This window comes from Heliangelus exortis, chromosome 2, assembly GCF_036169615.1.
Source record: "Heliangelus exortis chromosome 2, bHelExo1.hap1, whole genome shotgun sequence".
In the NCBI taxonomy this organism is placed as follows: Eukaryota; Metazoa; Chordata; class Aves; order Apodiformes; family Trochilidae; genus Heliangelus; species Heliangelus exortis.
Genome location: NC_092423.1, coordinates 60,579,707 through 60,596,012, shown reverse-complemented (window position 1 = coordinate 60,596,012; position 16,306 = coordinate 60,579,707). Strand labels below are relative to the sequence as shown.

The 16,306-nt window shown below is 36.3% G+C and overlaps 1 protein-coding gene and 1 long non-coding RNA gene across 5 annotated transcripts in view; both read left to right on the top strand.

The window, feature by feature from the left end:
• Positions 1-16,306, top strand: part of CDKAL1 (CDKAL1 threonylcarbamoyladenosine tRNA methylthiotransferase) — a 384,171-nt gene that overhangs the window by 14,924 nt on the left and 352,941 nt on the right. The gene's annotated exons all lie outside the window — the stretch shown is intronic.
• On the top strand, positions 4,559-7,342 carry LOC139792657 (uncharacterized). The gene is made up of 2 exons (XR_011724334.1): positions 4,559-6,377; positions 6,803-7,342. It is a non-coding gene; the product is annotated as an uncharacterized lncRNA (long non-coding RNA).

Sequence of the window (16,306 nt, the reverse complement as noted above, 5' to 3'; positions counted from 1 at the left end):
AGCAGCTTAGAACTGTAACGTTTTCAGCTGAAGCTGGCTTTACAGTTCGTGTATGTTCAAATGCAAAAAAGCTGTGAACCTTTCGGGCTGAGGCTCGGTGCTGTATCGGTAGGAGCCAAGGGGTGGCAGCATTGGCTCAGTAGTGCTGGGCTGGGTCACTGCTGTTCCCTGCCCTGCTGGGATGTTCCGGCTCTCTGTCGGGTAGAAGGTGACTTAACCTTGACATTACTGTTGAGCTGTGTTACTAATTTAATTTAGGGATGGTGGATTATTATTCTGATTTGTAGTCCGATCATGTGCATTTAATTAAATCGCCTTTAAATTGTTTGTTGTCGTTCTTATTTTGCTGTCGAATATTAGAAAGGTCTGTGTTTTGTAGTTCTATATTGTCTCAGAGTTGCCACTTTTTAGCTTAAGTTGGGCTTTGTACTGGACTCATTAGTTCCCTTTCCTAAGGGTCTGCCTCATGTGTTTGAGATTCATAAAATATCATTGCTAAATTCAACTCTTTGAGGAACTGTTCCTTTTGGAAACACCTTTCTACTTCATGATTGTTGGTCTGATAAGGCTGGCTTAATCTATGTAAGGACTTCTCTTTGAAATGTTAGATGAGGGTTTTTCTTACAGTGTGCAACGATTCTCTGCTTATTTTCGCTATGGAATTATTTTATTTTTGTTTTATTTTAATAATCTTACGTAGGCTGTCTTACAGTGTGTATTATACCAAGACACTGAAAATTGTAAGGACTGCAGAACAATTGCTATCTAACATTAAATGCATGATTACAGCATAAGTAAAACCACGAGCTTATCTAATAACGTTAGGGCAGGTGGTGTTTAGGTTGAACATCAATAATAAATTGTTTCAGCTTAGCGTGGATAGCATCTGAGGTAGATGGCAACTATTGTAATTATTTCACTGCTATCCTAACTTTCCAAAACCAGATTTTTCATTTGTTCAAGCAAATTCTAAGCAGTGTACAGATGTGATTCAATGTGTTCTTTTGGGGGCAAGTACTACTTGCTGTGAATTAACATCTTAAATTGAACATGGGTAATGCCTAGCTACATACTTCCTTAGCTTGTGAATTTTGTATGGTTAGCCTGGGATTTGTGCAAATACTATTTTGTTTCTGTTTGCCATTGGTGAACAAATACTGTTTTCTTGAACTTATCTTCACAATTTCTGAGCTGCATAAAGTTTTAATTTTTTTTCATCTGAGTGTATTTTAAATGCTCTATTGTAAAATTTTTAGTGTGAATGATGTATAAAATAATGGTGATAAGCAAGTTCTCAAGGGGGGGCAATCTGTCCCTTGTACATATTGGGAGCAGTAGAGCTGTGCACTGGGAAACATCTGAGTTTTCAGGGGACAATCTCTATGTTAGTGGAATGGGATTGTGCTGCAGTCTGAAGCAAAGATGGAGAAAACTCCCATGCTACTTATATTCTCCTGGTGGCAAGAAATAAGCATTGGATCCTCAGTACATGCACTGAAAACACTGTTTTAAAGCTAAGCATGTTCTGCCAAGGCTCTTAACTTTTCTCAGAAACTGAGTAAGTATTTGGTCTCACCACACTGCAGACAGATAGCTTTCACCTGAAGAGATAAGCTTAGAAATTACTTTATTGCATCGTAAAACTGTTTTAGAATGCTTCATGTTGTTATAAAGTTCTTGGGAAATCTCAGCCTCCTCCTAGATGGTCTCTGTGATTTTTGTGCCCATTTCGAGCACTTGTATAAAGTGTGGGACATGCTGCGACCGAACAGCCTGGCACTTTTGGGCACCTTAAGTTGATTTAGATGCTGCAGTCTTGACAGTAGCCTTGTTAAGTGGAGGATGATGTGTCTGCTGAAATGGCCATCCATGGTGCTTCTGTGCACTTCTGTGAATCTTGTAGCATTTGTGTACTACCAGTTGGACTTAACACATTAAGTGTAGGGGCTGAGGAACAGGCTTCATCTGTTTAAGCAGAAGACATCAGCATTTGTCGTGCGTGTCAAATCCTTGGCTAGTATTTGCAGAAAGAAACTAAGCAGAAAAGCAGAAACTTTAACTTTGATGACTATAAATAGGCTTTGAGTTAATTGTGCCAAAACTGAATTGCTGTTGATTGGTACAAGACACTGGTGTATAGAGAAGTGAGTTTTTTGGCTTGCAATTTAATAGAAGACAGATCACTTGGCTGCTGATTTTATTAGGCATTTTGGACCCTCAGCTTTTGTTGGCTGGGATTTGAGGGTAAAAGTGTGCTTGTTTATAATTCATTCCCTAAGTGATAGTTGACTTTTGAAATTCTGTTGCTTGTTTGTGGGTTGGAATTTTTCTGTTTATGTTTATCACACTTAAAAAAATTCACTTTCCGTTAATAAATGTAAAGATTTAGATCACCAGATGATGGTAAATTTGAGCATCCATCGTTTGTTTACCTGGAAATTTCAGTCTTAAAATTGGTAGTTATGAAAGGAGAACATAAATTTAATATACTTTAGAAGTCTACTAAGTAGAAAATAAAAAATTATGAAGCTTAAGAGACAATTACATTGGTATATTTTCAGCAGTTTCAAATATTCTTTGTAACACAGTAGAATAGCATAAAACAACAGCATTTTTCATTGAAAGAGAAAAATGTCATTGTTAAAGTTTCTGGGTTTTGGTTTTTGTTGTTTTTTTTTGCTTTACATCTGTAGCATTTCAGTGCTGGCAGTGACTTGTTACTTTACTGTGGCAGAAGTATATTTAAATGGAGGGGACTGTGAGCTCTGCTGTTCAGTGAGCTGGGGAGAAATTCTTATCGTTTAACAGCACCACAATATGATGCTGCTCAGCTGCTGGCAGCAAGTCAGGGTGCAGGGAGAGGAATTTATTTCTGGGGTGAAAAATGATGCAGGAGAAGACTGGGAGAGGAATTTTAAGTAAAACTGTTTTCCCTGACCACCTCTAGGGAGTAGGTTGTTTGTGTTTGTGACTGACAAACTCTCTTCTTAGGCTGCTGTGGTCTGTCATAGATCAGAGGCCAAAAGCCACCTTCTTGGCTGAGCTTTTTTTCCCATGTCTGAGCTGTTCACTGACATGTGTTTTAGCTGGTTGCTAAAAGCCTCTGATGATGGAGAAGTCATAGCCCCTTTTGGGTGATTAACTACCTTTCTGCTTAAAAACTGTTTCTGGATGTGTAACCTAATTTTTTTTAGCACAGTTCAGTCCTATAATTGACTGTGTTTTCTTTAGTAGGTATGGAGACAATCTGATTCTTTTCTTCACAGTAACCTTTCACATATTTGAATGTTGTTCCCACTTCTCTCTACAGGCATCTTGTGTCTAGGTGAAGTAGACCTAATTCCCAGAAGCTTCTCTCAGAGGTCAAGTTCTCTAGAATTCTGACCTTTCTTGTTCTTCTCCTCTGGACATTATCCAGTTTATTTAGGTCAATCTACAAGTACATTAGCCTGCTAATTTAGTGTGTGTATAATTGAGCAGTATATAAATTTTTGATGTCTTATTCAAAGCACAGTTTATTAAACCTTCAAATTTAGGTCCTGGGACAGCAGAAATCCGGATCAAAGTCTATCAGAGAATAACTGTCATAATCTACCTTTGTGTTGTTTTTTTGGTTTTTTTTATTTGGTTGTTGTTTGGGTTTGTTTGTTTGGGTTTGTTTTTTTAGTAAAATGGGAGAAACTGAAATACACTTGTTTAGAAAAATATGGAAGGTGGTTTCAGGATAAAACTGTTCAAGATGTGGAATTTGAAGGCTTGGTGCTAGCTTAGATACTACCCTGAACAGAATACCTTGCTTCTCTGCATCCATTTTTAATGTATCTGAACTGGATGAGCTTCACAGTTTTTAAGGATTTGCTTCTGTGGCTCACCTAGGAATGCTGCCATTGTTAATGGTGATGGTATTATAGCTTTTTAAAAAAGATTATAAATGGAATTGTTAAGCCAGAGATTGATGTCACACTTGTGTTGTTTGCCTTTATGATTTCCTCTGTATTTTCAAAAATAATCTGGCACTGTTTGTATAACTTTTTGGTCATTTTAATCTAAAACCACGTTAGTTCTTGGTTGGTTTACTGCAAAGTTGGACAAATCTTTGGAATTACCTATGCATATATATTATGATGTTGCAAAAGGCAGAGGGCAGAGCATCAATAGGACCGTGTGCTCAAGAGCTGGCTTATCTTTTCCTTTAGCACTAGAGTTTAATTATGCTGAGTTAAAGTATGTGCTTGTGAAACTGGAACTTTAGACTTGGAATATTTTATTTTAATGTTTTGTGCAGTGATTGATTTCTGCAGGTATTTTTTGCAACTTGATGATGGTAAGGAATCCAGTTTGATTCCAGTTTCTTGGGGCATTATAAGTATCCTCCCCTTCCACCCTCCTCAGTATGTTAGAAACCTTGAATTTAATGGTATGTTAGAAAACTTGAATTTATTGGTGTATATAACTTCAGATGTTTGAACAATTTTCAAGTCATGGTAAGCAGAGGAATTGGCCATTTAAATTTAGGGAAGAAAAAACTTCAGAGAAACATTAGATCAAAATTTGATTTTTGTGTTAGACTTGAGATAATCTTAATAGACTTGATTCAGTCTGTAAAGTTTCAACATTAGGTTTGCGTATAGCAATGCAATGGGTCAATTCACTGTTTTCTTGGAATTTGCTTAAATGAGAAAGGAGTTTACAAACTGTTTAATATGTCAAATTTATCATTGTAGTAACCACTGTACTGTAAGCCACTGCTAGATGGCACTGTGTAACTGTGCTTTCACCAGAATGGTTATTGAAACCTATTTGTGAGAACCATTTAAATTAACATTTAGGGTAGAAATGGCATTTTATTGAATTTTTTTTTCAATTTAGTCACTTAATTGATCCCACTACAAGTGATCTCTTGGCTCAGAGACTCATTTTGCATTATATGAAATGATGCAAAAGTTTAGAGGCAGCCTTAGCAAGGGAGGTAAAATTTTCCTGTGTTTCCCACACAATTATTAATGCAGAAGCGTTGCATGCAGTAGGCTTATGTAAATATCCTAGAAGATTATTCAGAAAAATGAGATCTGTTGTTAGGTCAAATATGGTCACAAAGGAAATAAAGCAGTGATTAGTATAAAAGTCTTTTGAGATTCCAGGGATTTCTGTGTTTTTTTCTTAATTGATCGTCATCCATCTATCTGTGTTCACGGTCGTTACATGAACAGTTTCTTTTACACAATCCTAGCTAGAAAAGCTTAAAATTATTGTAACTTTTTTTTCTCTCTAAAATTGGCTTATGAGTGACCCTGCCATGCTATTGGAAGCGTAGTAGTTGCTCATTCATGGAAAAAATCATATCCAAATAAAGCTTATGGGTGTGGTAGAAAGACGCAATGTGTTGTAGCGAGGGTTTTCTGTGTCCAATCAGGATGGGGTGAGGATTTTTTCATAATGATCAGCATTAGCAAGTGCTTTGCACTGTGGGGGAAGTACAACATACTAAGCAGTCCGTTTCCTTTTCTGTAACGGTTAAAAACATTTTAGAAATTTTGGCAAGGCAGATTTTCATGGTTCTCAGGTACGTACAACAGGAAAGTTTCTGTCTCTTAAGCGTATGGATTCTCCCAATGTAAGAAGGAAGTTTGCTTCAATGGCAGCTAATGCCATGTACATTAAAAAAAAAAAAAAAAAAAAAAAAAAAACTCTAACGGGTCTGCAAAGTGCAAAAAATGGCATCTATTTCAACAGATTGCATGTTTTCTGTGTGAACGTATGAATTTTTTTTGCATCAATCAGTGTTTTTGATTTGTGTTTTGGGAAGGGGGAACAGATGTAGATGCTGGATGCTGTAGTTGTCTCTTACTGTGATGTTTATGTGGATTTATTTAATCATTACGGTGTATTATTCACTTACTTCCTGAGATCTCGCTGGTCACTGTCTTTATTCACATCTGTACTAACTTGTCAGTCATATGTGTTTGTGTACAAGAATTGCACCTCACCTTCCTGGCTTTAATTGAAATCACTTGAATTTGTGGCAGGAGTTCCAGGTTTGCTGCCTAGCACACAGTAAAGAAGAAATGGACATAACACTTGATTCTTTCAAAAACAAACAAATGAAAAATATTAGCAGATGCTGGCACAGTGATTTTTGTGTGTGGGAATATTCTGAGGAAATACTGAGCAGTTACTTTTGTGTTCAGCTGCAGAACTTTATTTAAAGACCATTTTTTTCACTGAATTTCTGAGGAAACCTCATTCATACTGAAGAAGTGTTCTTACAAAAACTTTATACCAGAAGGAAATGGAAAATAATTTCTATCCATATGACATTAAAAATTATGGCAATCTGAATGAGTGCGTTACACGAAGGTGGATGTCTAAAGTAAGATGTTTGTATCTGTGAACAGTGGAAAAGGTAACATCTGTTGTCTTATATGAAAGTTGCTCCAGTTTAGAAAAAATATGTAACTGCAGTATATATACCCATAGCTACTGATCACTGATCATGGTGCAGTGATTCTCAAGTAGTTAAATTTCAGTTTAAAATTTGAAAGAATTCATTGTGTTAAACTCTTTTTCTTATTTTGCAGGTTTTCACAATATTTGGTTTGAAGCAGTAAGGTAGCTTCTAAGATGAATTAGTAACAAGCAGTTGGTTCAAGTTGATATCTTTCCTTCTGTATCTCTAGTAAGTAGGTTCTGCAAGAAAATGGTTTAGTGCTGAAAATAATATTTTTATATGAACTGACTTAGGTTCTTCTTCCTTCGACAGAACAAACTGTTGAAGTACCATTATCTTTTTTTTTTTTTCTAGAAATCTGTCCACAAACTGTGATTCAAGAAGATGTTTGTAACTGAAGGGGCCTGCCTTTCTTATCCTTACTGTAATGGATACTCAAAGAAGGAAAAGTAATACAAACTGGAATAATTTTTATAAGTTTCAGTAAAAAGCAAAAAAGTTGGAAACTCGTGTGAAATAGGGTTGGGTTTGTTGTTTTGTGATATTCAGGACACTAAGAAGTGCCTGCTAACGAGCAGCTCGCCATTATAAAGCTTTGTTTTAAGCTTTAAAAGATGTATTTCTCCCTTTTCATTAATACAGTCTAGCTTTTTGTAAAAGCAATTCTATTCCCATTAACACCTACTTCAGGTACCAGTAACTAGATCAAGAATACATTTTGTACAGAAAGTGTGGAACTTGCTAACATCAAGGAGTGTGTGACTTAAGAAACAAATTGTGTGGTGTTTGATTCCAAGATGTACCAAATCACATTAGACACATGTCCATATTGAAAACACATGAGCCATCTATGTTGCAAACTGCATTCTTAATAAACTGATTTTTAAACTGAAAGATTTAAAGCCTGTTGAGTGAGGTGGATTTAAGATGTGTTTTAAATGGAACTACTCCTCCATCTTTCTATATGCTAAACTGTATTTTTTAACCTCTACAGAGCCTACTGATTTTTGGTATAATTTTGTCTTGCACTGTCTCTCAAACTTTTTCATAGTTGTCGTTTGAAAATAGAACAATGTATTTAAAGTGTCCTTGTAGAACAAACAATGAAGAGATTTCTTTGGCAGAAAAACCTCAACTGTTAAAAATGGGATTTTCCACCCATGTTTATTGATGTATTTTAGCTGCTACATCAAAGTGCTGATAACCAAAGGACTGCCTAGGGAATGCTGAAATGTAATAGGTGTTCAGAAAGTGCTTTTGCCATACCTCTTTAACTACATAGTTTAGGTTCCTAAGTTAAGTAGTGAAGTGAAAAGCAACTTGCTTTTCTGAAGCACCTCCTGAAGGTAAGGAGTTCAATAATATTGGCTTTTTTCCTGTGATTATGTAGGGAGTTGTGCTCTTAACTTAGACATGCAAGAGTGATTCACAGTCGTTGGTATGAATGCCTTCACTCTTTCCACACTAGTTATCAATGCAATAATACCATCTTTATTTTTTATTTTTAATTTTTTTAAGCTTATCTTCCCCCAAATTACATAAATCCCTTTAATTTTAGTGAATCTTACAGTTCTTCAGGATTTTTGTGTGCATAGGTAATCATGTGGAGAGCATTAGTAAGTTACAACAGAAAGTCACATGGTCAAGCTAACAATATAATTTCAAGTTCTGTTGAACTTTAGAGTTGTGTATTTCGTGTTGGCTAAGATTGTTATTTTTGGGGAGGGCTCAGAATTTTGTTTGAAGTTCGGTCCTCCTACAATGTACTTAGCTAACCATGATAAAAGCTAATTGATAAAAACAGTCCTTCCACTTCTGTTTTAGTAAGTGCAATCACTATGCTTTTCTGACATAAGTTGTGTGATACTTCATCTTTGAATCTGTAGATCACCGCTAAAGCAGAGAAGCAGGTGCATAGTTTTTGACACATTCTATAAACTTTGTTGCTGCAGAGCAGTTGGTGCTTCTGGTAATAGTAACTGCTCATTGGACTGTGTTGCCATCTGCTTTTAAAATACTTTCTTAGTCTGCAAAGTCACAGATTCAGTCCGATTCTGGAGTAATATTTATACACTGATCAGTGTCCTGTATGCTAAAATCCAAACCAGCCAACCAAACAAAAAGGAACCAAATGAAAGGCAAAAAAACTAACAAACCCAACCAACAAACACCAAAAGTTGAAAGAAACTCTTCGTGGGATGACACTAATCTTGTATTCTGTGATGCTATGTGATAGAGCTGTGAACATGTTTGTCTGGTAAACTGGTGCTCTGTTTCACTGAATTCAATCCAGGATGTCAAAATCCAGAAGTGCTTTCTTTTTGCATCTTGTGAAAAGAGTATTTCTATTAAATGTTTTTGGAAAAATATTGCTTGGATAGAATGTACTATTCAAACTTGTACTATATACACACAGGAGCCTCATTAATATAATAAATTCTCTGTGGGATGTTACATTCTTTATATTTTCTCTTGGTTAGAATGTGCATCAGTTTGATCTGATCTTATTGGCCAGTAAAGGGGTGTCTGCTATGGTTGGTTTTCAAGAGAGAAGGGTTTAGGCCACACTTGAATTTCCCTTCAGGGGGCCACAATATTACTGCAGAGAAACAGGTGATTTCTGAACATGGAGAGAATATGTTCTTGAAGATGTCATCATCTTGAATGCTCACTGTGGGGAAGTTTGGGGCCTGTATGGGGATAATAATCAAAAAGAATATTCTGTTCTTGGTATTTTTACTAGAATAGTTCTTAACCTTATTTCTAGTTGTTTTCAAACCTGAAGAAGGGACCTATTTGTTTTTGGAGTTAAAAGACTGAATTCACTGTTTTCTCAGAATGCATTTATTGCAATTATCAATTGAACTTGAGAAACAAATTGCAGTCACTGCTGAAAAATGTGTTAAAATGGTCCATTATGGGCTTGTTGAGTATTTCCTTATCCAAATCTTTTGCTATCGTTGTCATAAAGTTCAGGCTTTTGCTTGCAGTCAGTCTTGTGTTCCCATCATCTTCTCATTCATCAGGAGAAATTGGGTACTAGGAATGAGGCTAGCAGGAGAGCTGTGTGTGTTGTGCTGTGTTATCAACAGCTAGTGAGGTTTTTTGGTTTGTCAGAAGTACTGTAACTGAGTTAATTTTTTGTTGTAGAATATCAGGTTATTTCTGATCTTTAACGTAGTTCAGATTGACTTCAAATGAAAAAACTCACTTCTAAAATTGTAATATAAAATGTTAATTTTAACCTTCCCCCCCACTCTCCCCCCCCCCCCCAAAAAAAAACAACAAAAAAACCAACCTAACAAACAAACAAAGAAAAAACCCCAAACATAAAAGTTCATATTTACCCCAAAATTTTGACTAAAGCAGTATCTTATCAGGTAACTTGAGCCACTGCTACCTTTACTTTGTTTACACAATTCTTGGGTGTATTGCTTAGGAATGGCCCTCAATTTCTGAAGTGGCCAGAGACAAGTATCTAATAGGGAATGAGTTTAGCTTAAATTTTTTTTTCTTACTTTACTATCTAAATGTGATACTAATTTGAAGAAGTATTTTAGTACCTTCTTTTAGTCTCTAACCCTAGGTCTTGACTTATTAAGTGCTCTACCTTAAAAAATCTATTGGTAGGATAAAAAAGTAGTTGTTCAAAAAGGGACACAATTAGTGGTTTATGTGATGGGCATTTCAATTTTCTTCATATTGTGTGGTCTAAATACATAGGTTGCAGTGGTGCTTCTATATAGGAGCTGTTCAGAATAGATAGCCCTTTTGTCAACTTTTTAATACAGATTTTAATTAGCGTGTTACTCCTACCACCTGCTGAAATAGACTTGGAACGTCTGCTGACCTGAAACGAATGCATGTGTTCAGTATTAATACTGCATGTCTGGATTCAGACAGCAATCTTTCATTTTGACATGCACATAGTCAAAGTAAATTAATGTTTAAAATCCAAATGAAGTTCAGCCAGAGTGTGCATTCATAATTATCTTCAGATTAGTTTAAATAGAAATGCATAGTGCCTTTTTTTCCCCCTCTATTATTTACAGTATGTACAGGTAAAATTTGCAATATTAGTAGATAAGTTCATTATGTTGACTTGTTTTCTTTCTACTTGTGAACAATGTTTATTACAGGCCTTTAAAACAGTTCGATTACAGGGTTCAGATTCTTGCATGGTGTGCACTGTGAGGTTTTTTTTCATGTATCATGAACAGTTGATTCTGACTTTGTGTTTTCTATTTGGGTATATTCATGCAGTTAGTCTTATAAGTTATTTAATTATGGGAAGGTCTAAGCTGTAGATTTTGTGATCAGCCAAAAAAACCTCCCTTGTATCTCAAAAGAAATGTTTTCCAATTAACAGTATCATGACCTCTCAGAGACTGGATTATTCTGACCACAATATCCCCTCTCTTAATTTAATCCATGTATTCAAGTTTTCAGAAGATAATTAGTCTAAATACTGTAATTCAGTCCAGCCCTCCTCCTACTCCTGCAGGATTATTTGTATATTCAAGTAGAGCATAGTACTAAAGAGAAAGCTGCAACTTTACCAGCACAAACATTTTTATACCAGTTTTTGTTTTATTGTAAGTCAAGTAAAGTTCAAACATTGATGTACTGCTCAGTCAGGACAAAGAACTTCAAAATGTAATACTGAGGTTCATACATGTGTCTGCACTATTAACAATTACTGGCAAGAAAGCTAAGTGATACCTTTGATATACTGCTTTGCCAATTACTTTTTGCAATAACACAATAATGGAAACTTTTCCCAGTGATTCTTTTCTTTTTGTTTGTTAAAAAAATTAATAAATAACTCTAATGCCTAGCGGAGGTCATGTTCACTGATTATAAGACTGAAAAGCATATTGGTACATCATCTATCTTATTTCTTATGCTGAGACTATCATAAACATAGACATAAAGCTGTTTGCTTGTAGAACTGTGCTCAGACCTGAGTAGTTCAGATAAGTGGACAGTGTTTTTAAGTGTGAAACTTACTGAGGACACAGATTTGTAAAAATCAATTAAAAAAAAAAAAAAAAGACCAGTCCATCCCCTGGAAACACCCCAATCTGCATAGAATTATAAATGAATATAAATATGTTTATTTCATTGTAACTACACCTGGATTGTGTTTATATCTGAAAATGGTGGTGTCCTGCTGCTGGTTTTTAGTGGTAAGTGCCTTGGTAGCTTCACAGAAGAAATGTAAACACTGATAACCTGTAATAGCTGAGTTCTAAATGAGGAATTTTGTTAGTGACCAGTGAAGAATTTTTTTTTTCTTCTTTTGAACTCTTGATTGATGACTGCTGACTAAACAAAGAATGAGTTAGTAGGTTTCTTGAACTGAATCTTTCCTTCATTAGATGACTTTCTAGCTTGAATTCAAGTTTTATTGTCTAATAGTAGAATTTTTTGAGTGAAGATTTATTATTTCATGTTCTGTTCCAGTCTTTTACTGTACCCTATTTATAGTGTTTGTGGTTTCACCTCATACCTGCTTTCCAGAAAGATTCAGCTGTAGTGAATCATACAGCACTTTTCCTTGTTTCATTTATTGTTAACTGTGAATCTGTTTCTAAGCAATCTGCAGGGCAAAAGAAATTCCTCATTTTTTTCTTGTCTTACATGTGTATTAAAAGAAATACTGCTTTGTCTCCCTGATTTTACAGCAGGAGATGCATATGTGTGTGATTGCAGAGCCAAGTATTTTTGTCTAATATCCTTTTCGTTGCATTATATTTTGACATTTTTAAGTGTATAATTTTTAGGTCTTAAGTGAAAATCTAACTGCATTTTAATCTGCTGACCCTCTTGGTTGTGAGGAGTTTTTTTTGAATTCTTAAAATGTTTTTTGCTATGTTACTTTGTGCAACTGAAATAAAATAAACAACAACAAAAAAGCCCCAAAAGACATCCAGGGATCAAGCTCTTGTTATGAGGACTTCCATTATGCTGTTTCATATTCTTCTATCTTTATCCCATCTTAACTTATTAGACAGTCTTTTTCTATGGGATTTCTGTTCTAACACAGAAATACCACAATCATAGACTGAAAATGTGAATGAAGAAAAGAACACTGCAGATATACTTAAGGTTTTAACTATTTCTTATTTCAGTAATTGGGTAGTTGAAGTCTTCAGTTTAATACGGCATAAATCATCAGAAATTACTGTTTCTAAACCACCTCTTGTGCCTACTTCTCCCCTGACCCCCCAACCACCAGTGTAAAACAAACATCTTGTTTAAACAAATTTTTCTTCTCCTTGGCAACTTTATGGCAAGAAAAGCATATGAGGTGTGAAGTGTTATAAGGAATGTTTTATGACTTAAATTCAATACAGCTATCCTCTGTGCAGCTTTTCCTTCATGTTCCTCTTAAACATTGCATAGTGGTCATCTCCAATATGTGACTATTAGTGGCTGCCTGCAGAGTAAATTCTTGTGTGCAATAATAACTCGAGGTTCTCTTCAGCAAATGTTACTGAGGCTTTTGCTATGGTCTGACAGGCATGACCTACATTTGAGAAAGCCCTCTGGGTCTGTCTGGTTCATTACTGTCTACTTGCAGATGCTTCTTTGTAGATGGTTAGTTGAGCTTTTGTCAGCCTCTAGGATTTTTATTTTTTTTTTGCAACGTTTTGGTATAGCGGTTTTGCAAATTCATGCTCTCCAGTAGTAATAATAGCCTGACTTTGCTTAACAGAATTTGTGTGGAACTTAATTTGAAGCATCTCTCTCTTTCTAATAGCAATATTGAGAGCATTTTGATTTTTTTATATCACTGAGCTTCAGATTGCTCTGGGTTGTTAGATGAAAGTAAATGTATATTTACATATTAAATGCATAGTCTCTATTCTGATTTCTATTTGATAATCTGTTTACTGAAAACTGTTGGAAATGGTTTTGAATATAGTTTAAAGGCACTGAGGCAGTGGAGTAATTTTTAATATAAAGGAGACTGCCTTGTTTTCTTCTTTAGTATTAGCATGCTTGTTGCTGTAACTGGCATAACTTTTTAAAGGTAGTAATGATCTTTAAATTAACCAATACTGCTTCTGTTTCTAATGCTAAGCCAACAGACTGTATGGTTTGTACAATTATTAATATTCTTTGTCTATGTTGCTTAGTAGTTAAGAGGTTAAGCAGTTCACAGGAGAGGGGGGACGAGAAAACAAAAGCAGTTTGCACTTCGTCAATTTTCAACTTCAGATATCAGTAAATCATTGCAGCAGCCTTTCTTATCAGTTGTTTGCACACACACAGAAAAAAAAAAGTGGAATGGGGGAGTGGAGAAAACCTGTTCGAGTTGTGTCTGAGGGGACCATCTGCTGTGGTTCCCAGTGTTGTCAGTGTGATAAGGGATAAGCTGTGTAAACAGAGGTGCCATAAAAAAAAGGCAGGCCCTGTTCAGGGAGGCGTGTGTATGATTTGTATTTGGGTTGATAACAGCCTTAGAAAGTCAGAGGACTTAGAGTAAAAGTCTGTCAAGCAGGGGAGCAGTATATTTAATCTGAAACTGCAGATGTAGCTTATTAGCATGAGTTTGCCTTTGGACTAACTTCTGTACCTTTCTTCTGTTTATTTTGGAACTTTTACAAACAGAAAAAATGCATGAGTTGCAATGGATTTATTTATTACTGACACTTTTTTTCATGTTTTAGAAACCTTCACGAGCTGTTACAATTAGTGCTTCATCAGCAAAAATAAAGATTTGAGGAATGACTGGCATGATATGAAATACTGGATTTTGGGGAGGGAAATAAACAGGGGTTCTACTTACTATGGAGTGAGTGAGCAAGTATGACCAGAAACGGTTGGAGAAAATTGGTGGCTATTCACCTGGTGCCAGGTGTCCCAGCAGATCTTAAGTTGACGTGTACATCTCAGTCTCTTGGAAAAATGTGAAATAAAAGCAGACTGCCTCTAGAAATAGGGAGGGGATTCTGGGGCCTCTTGTCAGTCACACGTTGGATGTGTGTCACAGCAAAGTGGGGTGCAGGTCTGTCTTACTGCCTGACAGTCCACCTGCAGCATTGCTAGTGTAGTGCATACTGCAGGCATGAAACTTTGATCCAGTTGGACCAAAAGAGACCTCTTTTACTGAAGCTCCTATATATAAGTAGCTAGTTCCAGTTTAAATTTCTGTGTTAGTGTTGCTGATGTATGTCTGATTTTATGGTGACTGAAGTACTGAAAAATGGGGAGGAGTTCTGCAGTAAAAATGGAAGTTCAGCTTTTCACCAGTCAGATTCTAGCTTCTTATGATAGTGGTTTAAGGGAAAATACATGCACAACGTGACATGGTTTTTTTGCCTAAGGTTATGAAGCTTTTGTTACTAAGACTCCTGCAGCCATCTGTAGTGGCTACTAGGGACGAACTCTTTGGGAAGATAGCACGTAGCATGATGTACTGAGGGAAAAATAATATGACAAACTGCCTGCTACTCATCCAGGACTGGTCTCCCTTTCCATTATACAAGCTCTCCTCTAGGAGCTGTATTGAGAAGGTAATGATTTCTCTTTCAGTTAGTAATGATGTGTGGAAACTGAAGATGTGCCAATACCTTTGCCTTGCTCACTGCTGGAATGTGATATGCCACGTTTGTGGAGAGTTAGTGTGGGTGGATGTTGAACTGCAGGTATGCAGTATTACTCCTTTGGGGAGGAATAGTTGCTATGAACTATTACCCTCCATGAGGGGATTTGTGCCCAGAGTTTGAGGTGTAGAGGTTTGGAACAGGCTGGAACCTGGAGTCTGTATGTGGGTAGGGGCCTTCAAACCCTTATGGAAAATAAGGGAATTGTCAAATAAATAAAAAGTTTGAGTATGGCTGACCCATAGGTCAGTTTGTTTTCTGGTTAATGTATAAGATGTGAATATTTATGTTGCTTATTAGCGAGCCAGTAAAAGTATAAATGTAATATTTTCCTAACTTTGGAATCTGGCAGCAGGTTTATAATAGACCTATTTAAAACATATACTGCTTTCTCTTACGTATGCTCATGGACTTTCTGTGCTGGGCTTGCTTATATCCCCGCTGCATGTGCAAATAAATATTGTCAGTTATGTGTAACTCTTCTCTGTGGTTCCCAGTGACAGATCAAGAGGCAATGGGCACAAAATGAAATATAAGGAATTCCATGTAAGCACAGGGGAAAGTGTAATGTTTTTTTACAGTGGGGCTGATCAAATCCAGTAACGTGTTTGTTAAGTGTGGAATCTTCATCCTTAAAGACACTGAACACCCAGATGGCCACAGCCCTGGGCAACCTGCTGTACTTGCCTCTGCTTTGAGGATGGAAGTTGGACTAGGTGATTTCCAGAGATCCCTTCCCACCTCAGCTGCTCTGTAATTTTACAAAAATTTGTAAGCTTCAGAAGCTGTTCTTAGTAAGACGGAGGAATATGTTGGGAGTGGGCAAAAAGACTTTTTTCTTATTACATGAAGTCAGCTGAATCACTGGCTATTTTTTTTCCAGTTAGCTGCTTGCCAAAATTTTCTTAAGTGCTTCTGCCTACATTGTTTTTGTGACCACAGGCCTGTACTTGGGTTACTAGAATTTGACAAGATATCTTCACCTGCCTTGAGGAGAATGGGGGGAAGGTTTTCCTGCAGTTGTGGGAAGTGGGAAAAGGCAGAGGAGAATTTCCCAACACTTTGCTTTGTCCTTTGAAAAGTGTTTTATAACACATTTTTAGATGGTTCTTACAAAGATGAGTTCTGTACTAACCTAGTGCTGTTACTTTTTACAGGAAACTGCCTAAGTCCCAGTAATAAAAAGGGGAGATGTACTTTTACCATTTCCTGTAATGGAAACTATGATCAAAATGTAAAAAAA